This window comes from Chlamydotis macqueenii, chromosome 20, assembly GCF_036417535.1.
Source record: "Chlamydotis macqueenii isolate bChlMac1 chromosome 20, bChlMac1.mat, whole genome shotgun sequence".
In the NCBI taxonomy this organism is placed as follows: domain Eukaryota; kingdom Metazoa; phylum Chordata; class Aves; order Otidiformes; family Otididae; genus Chlamydotis; species Chlamydotis macqueenii.
The window spans coordinates 4,240,492-4,248,133 of NC_141575.1; the positions used below are offsets into that span (position 1 = coordinate 4,240,492).

Below are 7,642 nucleotides of genomic sequence, written 5' to 3' on the forward strand. Positions count from 1 at the left end.
CGCTCCGAGGTGGCTGAACCCATGGAGAGACCCTCAGAATGGGGAAGGAGTTTGGTCCCACGGCTCCCAACCACCTCCCAGCAGGGCACCGGTAACGTCAGCCCTGCCACGCCAAAACCGGCCCATCCCCATCTCATTTCCAGGGCTGGGCAACGAAGGGCAAACGCCAAGGCTGGCGGCAGCGCTGCCACGCTGCTCATTGCGCCGAACCCACCCGGGCTAATAACAGTATTAATTACAGCACACGGCCCCTTCTTCCCACTGTAAATCTCTATTAGCAATAAACTGGAAGGGCCATAAAAGGGAGTTTACAATGAACCCACAAGGCAATACGTGTCTGAATCCTTGGCTTTGTTGCAGCTGGCAATAAAGCCGTCTTTTATTACAGCGTATACCCTGCCCTCGAGATAACGTGCAAGGCCCAGGACTCCTCGAAGGAATGATGCAAAGCCATTTGTTGCACTTTGATTTGCTGCGAAGCCGGGTGGAGGTGGGAAAGCGGAGGGATCCGGCTAACAGGCTCTAGCTGTTCCCTCGATCCCAGCCCGACACTGAATCACCGCGGTGTGCGGCGCGGCGGAGTAATAGCCTCTGTAATTTTACGTCGTAAATGTTCCTCTGCCCTGCAGGAGGGAAAACTCGAGTAAACACTGGGAAAAAAAAAAAAAAATATCTGAGGTTGATTAAGAAGCACAAGGAAATCTCTCACGTGAGGAGGCAGTTCTCGGGGTGGTGGTCTGATGGGCGGGGGTTCATATTTAAGCTTCTGGTTTGGTTTATAGTAGTCAGGAGCAGATAATGCTGAATATCCTGGAAATAGGCAGAGATCCATCCAGGGGCATGAGGTCCAGGCCTGGAAGAGATTTATCTACTTCAAAGTCCCAGGCAGGTAGTTCAAAAAGAGTAAAAATGAAGAAAAAAAAAATTTAAAAAGACAACCAAGGCAAGATTGATATTTGTAACTTGTGGGACACGAGACAACCAGCCAGCCCAGCACACCGATCCCAGTAAAGCTGTCCCGCTCCCTGCACGCCTCCCCAGCAAACATCTCCACCACTTAGCATCACCGGTCAGCACAATTTTGACCCTCCGCCCTGCTCCCGGTCCCAGGATGGGGTGCGTTCAAGCCCTAAAAACGGGACCTGAAGTCTTGCAAGACCCTTTGGGAGGCAACAACACGAATTCAAGCTCAGTCGAAGGCTGCCGCAGACGCTGGTATGAAATCATCGGTTTGATTTAGTTCAGCGGTTAGGTATGATTGTTCTGAACTGCGATTCAACCCTGCTCTCTTCTATCTCTCGCAGTGTTAAAAGTAACAAGTCTATCACCTCTGGAGCCATTTCTCTGTCGCTCGTGCCCTTGCTGGAGCTGCAGTGTTTAGCTGGAGGGCTTCATCTCTTTTAGACAGCCACCTGTCAATTATCTGTCTCCTCCATAAATAAAATAAACGGCCGTAACTTTTTTTTATATCTGTAAAAAGCAGCTCTCCCTCTGTGTTTGCAGTAAAGCTGGTGGCTCCGTGTCAGGAGGAGGCAAAGAGATTTTTCCAAGGAGCTTCCTACCTGGCTCCAATGCTGTGGTTTGGATTCTCTTTCAAGCTGCAATTCAGCTACGCAGCATCCCTTCACACCGCTGCCTTCATGCTGGCGGAGCCGCTGCGAGGCACATTTCCACTCCTGCTGTAAACACTCACGGTTTCGGGGCTGGTCCAGCACCTGCTCCCCCGTGCAAAGGTAAGAACTAATCAGGGATGCCAGGAGAACGGGACAAGCAGTCCCCTCTGAGCAACGTGCTGTCCCCAGCACGGCATTTTTAAATGCTGTCATCAGCGCCTTCTGGACACCAGTTTCTCCCTACTCCCAGCACAGCTCAGCCCCAAACTCTGGACCCAACACCTCCAAGCTCCCACGAGGAGCTCCAAAACCATCCGGCTCCTCTCGCCATACATCAGCGCCAGGCACAGGCAGGCATGGGACACTTGCACCCACAGGCAGCACCACCGTCCCCTCCCAAATGCAGCTGGCCACCCCCACCGCTGGCACCTGGGCCACAGCTGGTGGGAGCAGAGAGGGGTGTCCAGTGCCTCCTAGATGCTGGCACATCCCGAAACCAAGGCAGGTGCCACCTGAGTGACATAAATAGGTACCCAAATATGAGCTTTCAATCAAAAAAAGATGCCATCCACCACCCAGATGTGACCAGTGGACCTGGCTCTCCCTTCGCTGTCTGTGTTTTCTCCATTGGAAAGATGTGTGTTTGACAGCCCCTAATGAGGAGGGGCAGAGGGGGGATCGAGCACAGGGCGGAAGGGATGCTTAACCCTCCTGTCTAATTAACCTCCATTCAGTATGGAAGGGTTTGTACCCATAGCAAACAGCAGCTCGGCAGCGCCCGTCCCCATGCGATGCTGCCCGCTGGGCATCGATCCACCAGCTCCCGGCTGCAGCCAGCCTTTGGGAAACCTGCTCATGCCAGCCCGGGACACCCTCTCCTACGCTCTTCTCTCCCCCAGTGAGAGCTTTGCCCAGTTGTGTTTACAGGCCAGACACACTCTCAAAGTCAAGGGGAGAAAAATAATGTGCTGGAAGCACCGAAGCACTGGGCCTGGCTTTTTAAAGATGAATATTCCGCAGAGAAATTACTCATTGTTTTTTGTGGCTCCTTTACAGAGGGGAAAGAAAAGAAACTGATGTAATAGAAGATATAAGCCAAGCCATCTGAGTAATGCACCTCAGTCCTGATCCGTGACACCAACCCGCTCTCTCCGATTTCTCCAGCCAGCCCCAGCCTGGGCTCTGCCTGATCCGGGCAGCAAAGGGACCCGCGAGAAACACCCTGAGATCAGCCTCCGCCACTGCCTCTGAACCCACCCCGGCTCCCCCCGGCGAAACCGGGGCTCCAGAGAAGATGGGGACCCCCAGCGAGGTGGCCCAGGCTGGGAAGGGACGTGGGGTCTCTCCCAGACCCTCTCCCTACCAGCCGGTCCATCCCACCGAGCCGCTCTCGCCCTCCACGCCTTCTGCTACCACCCGGTAGCCGGCACGGCCACGACAAACATTACTCATCCACATCCAGTACTTACCAGCTCCAGCTTCTATCAGTCTTGCATGACGCATGTGTTTACCACCAGTGGGAGGGTTTTTTATATATATATATATATATATGTATTTTTTTTTTATTACAGTGAGTGTCCCTTTTTCTGGAGACGGAGGAATTATTACCCACTGCTTTCGTGGTATAATAAAGAGCATGTGTTGTACCCTGCAAAAATTTAGCTTCTGATCTGATGAGCAAGGAAATTTTTTCCCTTCTCTGTCCCTAATCGTACAGAGGAATGCCTGCATTCATCCATAAGGGGAGCGGGAAAGGGGCTGCCTGGGGAAAAGTGAGAATAAGGCACAGGCGCACGCATGCGGATGCACGCACCCATACGTATTGAGCTAGAAAAACACCGAGGCTTTCTAAATCTACCCAGCAATCCCGCGCTAATCTGCTCAGTCGCAGTCGCAAATATAACTCAGGGACAATAAATAAACTAACAGGAGTTAAATGAGTTCAGCTTCTTAACCTTTGGACAGATCAATCCCCACGTTATCTCATTTCTCCCTGGTCTCCCTCCATCCCCCACATCTTGTTCCCTTCTTCTCCCTCCCGCGCTGTTTGTGAGCGCCGGGCAGGCTGACAGCAGGGCAAACACAGCGAGATCGAGCAGGTAGCTGGAAGCACAGGCGGAAGACCCAGATCTGTTAAAAAAAAAAAAAAAACAACCAAAAAAACCCACTAACCACTTTCTTTCTAAGACCTGAGTTTGTGTGTGCGTGTGGAGCAACGGGCTGTGCATCCCGAATCTCACAAGGTCCCGGGTTAAAAAGCGCCGGCTGCGGCTCCTGCCCGTCTCTGCCTGTGTTTCCCACTCTGCCAGCCGGGAGTGAAATAGCCCAGGTGGCTGCGAGTTGAGGTCTGGAAGGTGCCCGGTCCTGTGTGTGCCAGAAAGGAATACATCGTGTCTTCCTGCCCCTCACCGTGACTCACTGGCTGCTGTGAAACACAGGCATTGGGAAAGTATGATGTGGCCAGGAGCATCTCGGTGAGCTGCTGCCCAGCAGATGCCGTGCTGGGAGGGGACGGCCCTGTGAACCTGCGCTCCTTGGTGCTTCCTCCTGGTGCACGTACCCATCCCACGTGGGAACAAGTCTTCCCTCCCAGCTTTATTCTCAATCCTCTCAAGAATGATGCATCCCCAACCTCACCACTGCTGGCATCTCAAGGCGCAGGCCGCGGTTTTTAGGTCATTTCCAAGGGCGTCAACATACGCAGCCACCATCTTCCTTTCCTGAGGTCCAGCGAGGGCTGTTTTCTCTAAGCTGGGAAAAAGAAGCTGCTTTCCAGACCCCCGCCCTCAGAAGATGAGTTGGAGGAAATTAGCAATGATGCACAACTGAAAAAACTGAATTTTTCCTGCAAGTTCAAAGCTGAGCCAGTCTGGAGATATCTGCACACCACATGCCAGGCTCAGTGAGACGCTGACAAATCTTTCCAGGCTGGCACCGATGTAAGGAAGCTTGAGTACAGCTCAACCCAACTGGGAGAGCTCCCAGTGCTTCTGTATCTGAGGTGACTTAGGGGACTTGGTGGAAAGCAGAGTTAAGGCACAAGTGATGGAAGAAAAACAACTTTAGGGAAAATGTTGAGCCATCCAAGTTATCTCCATTTTGGATGTGGTTATTGCTCTAGTTACCAGAATGTGGTGTCCATTGAAAAGCATGTTTTCTGATTGAAACTCAGATTTTCAAAATTGTTAGGACAAATATGATGAAAACCTTTATAAAACTGGAAGGCAACTATGAATTAAAATGGCAGAGAAAAATGGAGGTGAAAGTCCAATTTTATTTCTGGAGAAAAGGCCATTTTTTCAATAAAAATAAAAGAACCTTCCCAGGTGAAAAATGTCAATCCCCTCTAACAGAGATCAATAATGCGATACAATCAGTCTGCTCCCGCCAGCCACCGCTGATCTATTGCTGTTTGCAAAAGGCTTTCATTCTGCCTGTCTTTACAATTTAGCTAATAGTTAAAAGCTTCATAGTGTTAAAAAGAAAACTGAGTAAACGACCCAGAATCGAAGGGCCAGGAGCTCTGCACCCAAAGGGCCTCAGCGTCCTGCACGCTGGGGGAAGAGACGCCAACCAGAGCGGTAAAATCGCGTCTTACCGGAGCTCGATGGGAGATGTGCCATCAACCCAACAGAGGCAGGATTTTACTGGCTGTATTTTTCTGAATTTCTATGTCAGCCTCAACTCTGCCCCACTGAATTTTGTGGTTGAGAAAACGCCACACCTGGAGCAAGGTAGTTCTAGGAAATTTTTAGGGTCTACCTTCAATAAGAACAAGTATCACTTCTGGAAAATATAGACAGACGGAGTCCTCCACCTCCAGGCCCTTCTGCAGGCTGGGATGGTGGGGACGCTGTTGATGGGTCATCTTGCCAGGAAACCCCTTACAGTCATGGTGCCGCACTTCATCCCCTGTGCTCAACGAACCACGCTAACACCCCATCTCCCCACCCAGCTCCGGCTGTGCCGCGGCCACCATGCCTTCACCATCACACCCTCGCAGTAGACATTACCTTCTCCCACGAAAAACTGAGGTGAAGTGCGGTCTGAATGCCATGACCAGCCCCAAGCCTACCAGATGGCTGCTCTGCTGGTCTTTACCTATGAGAAAGGCTCCTGGCCTTCAGATGCAATGGGAAGATGCCAAGAGGCTCTGTACGAGGAACAGCATGGGAATAGATAGTCAGTGCTTTCTCACAAGTAATGACTCTCTAGGGACAGCAAACAGGCTTTTGGCAGTGGGGATACCCACTATAATCCCTGTTTGTGATCCCCTCTGCTCCGCTGTGCGGTTCCTCATCTCCCATCTCACCAGCCCCGGTCTCTGGCTGGCTCCTGGAGGAGAATCTCCCCGGAAAGCATGAATAATACAAAAAAAAAAAAAATCAAATAAATCAAAACCCATTCTCAGCATCTGAAGTATCTGCCACTTTCTGGAGACGACAGACAGAAGCAAGACGCAGCGTTAGGGCTGGCCGGCGAGCGGAGGAGCAGAGACGTGAGAATCGAGCCCCGTGCGTCCAGGTGCGCTGCCTCTCCTCTGCGAGCGGAGTTTCACACAGACCTGAAACCGGATTGCCGGGGCAGGCAGTTTGCAGAAGTGCCAGGGGACTCCCGTGGGGATGCTCGAGACCAGACTTTCCTAAAGTGCTCGCCGCACACCTAATACACTCTGGTTTTTGGAAACTCTGACACACAAGGCAGATAGCTCTAGACACTGCTGTCTCATATATGTATGGCTGACTCAGATACATATATATATATGACTGGCTTAACATACTTCCCTTTCTTCCTCTCCCCGAGCCCGCCCCCCCCGCCGAGTTTTGCATGTCTGAAGCTGTTTCAGATAAAAGATACCAAAAATGAAAATGCGTTTGGGATGTCTGGGAACGAAAAAGTCAGACTGCGAGCAAACCAGACGGGGTTAGAGACCAAAAATCCCTGTCTCCTGCCAGAAATCTAAACCCGCTGCCGACTTCAGGTTCCGAGGCTCCATGTGCGCAGCGGCGGCGGCGGCCGTCGCTGGGGCTATTTCCAAAGCGCGTTCCATCAGCAGTAATGGGTCTTTCCTCATAAGCTGTGTTTTCATAGTAAATCTTCAATCTTACATCGCATTACAGAGTTCAGCTGCCGCTAATCCTTAAAAACAATTCATTTCCAACTGCAAAGTGCAATAAAGAAAGGATAATCACTATTAATATTAGTTATTGTTATTGATTTCAGCTTTAAAGAATTGATTTTCAGTCCTGGCTGCATTTATGAGTCTCTTTGCTGAAGATGCATATACAGGGCCCACCACTATTTTTAGATCCTTGTCCCAGCTCCTGCTGCAGACCCAGGAGGAAGAGGATGGGGGAGGCAGAGGAGGGATCTCGTGGGGAATATCCTGCCGGGGTGAGGGAGGGCATCTCCACGTTCCCTGGGGGATGCTAGTCTTCCCAGGACGCTGGCTTAGCTCCGGTTGGTCACCCACAGGAGCAGCTTTGGGCAGCTTGCCCGGCTCGGGTGCCTTGACCTCAGAGCAACCCTGGGCTTTCAGCCCCAAATTGCCATCCTCCGCACCCTCTGCAGCAGCACCCTGGGATGTCCAGAGCAACAGTCGCTACCAGGACCTTGGTGACCGCCATTCGCACCCACACCATCCCCGTCTGGCATCAAGCGGGGTTGCGCCGGTCCGGGGAGCCAGGACGAAGCACCTCGCGGGACCGTGCACCTCCACCCTTCTCCTCAAACCCTGTTGCTCCTCTCCAGGCGCGGCGATGCCTCAGCGCTTTGGCTGAGCCCATCCTAATTCTGCGCTGGACAAAGCAGAGGGGAGGTGGGGGGGTACTGCCGGGCTTTTTGGGGAGGGGGGAGCTCGGGGAAGGGATGCGGACGGGTAGGTGGGAAACATTTTACTGCTTGTGGTAGAAGCAGACACCGGGGGAGGGATGCTGAGAGGGAAAGAGAGAGAGGTTTCACTTCTCTGTTTTAAGAAAGGGAGTTGGGTTTTTTGAATCAACGTCTTGCTTCAAAAGTCACTGAGGTTT

At 51.9% G+C, this 7,642-nt stretch overlaps 1 long non-coding RNA gene across 2 annotated transcripts; it reads right to left on the reverse strand.

Moving 5' to 3' along the window:
* Positions 1-334: 334 nt before the first annotated feature.
* Positions 335-3,402, reverse strand: LOC147598225 (uncharacterized). Of its 2 annotated transcripts, XR_015260741.1 has the most exons (4): positions 3,083-3,402; positions 1,563-1,715; positions 710-868; positions 335-623 (listed from the first exon to the last, which is right to left on the reverse strand). It is a non-coding gene; the product is annotated as an uncharacterized LOC147598225 (long non-coding RNA). The 2 variants fall into 2 exon arrangements; XR_015260740.1 differs by lacking the exons at positions 1,563-1,715; positions 3,083-3,402 and having other exon boundaries at positions 710-1,313.
* Positions 3,403-7,642: the final 4,240 nt, after the last annotated feature.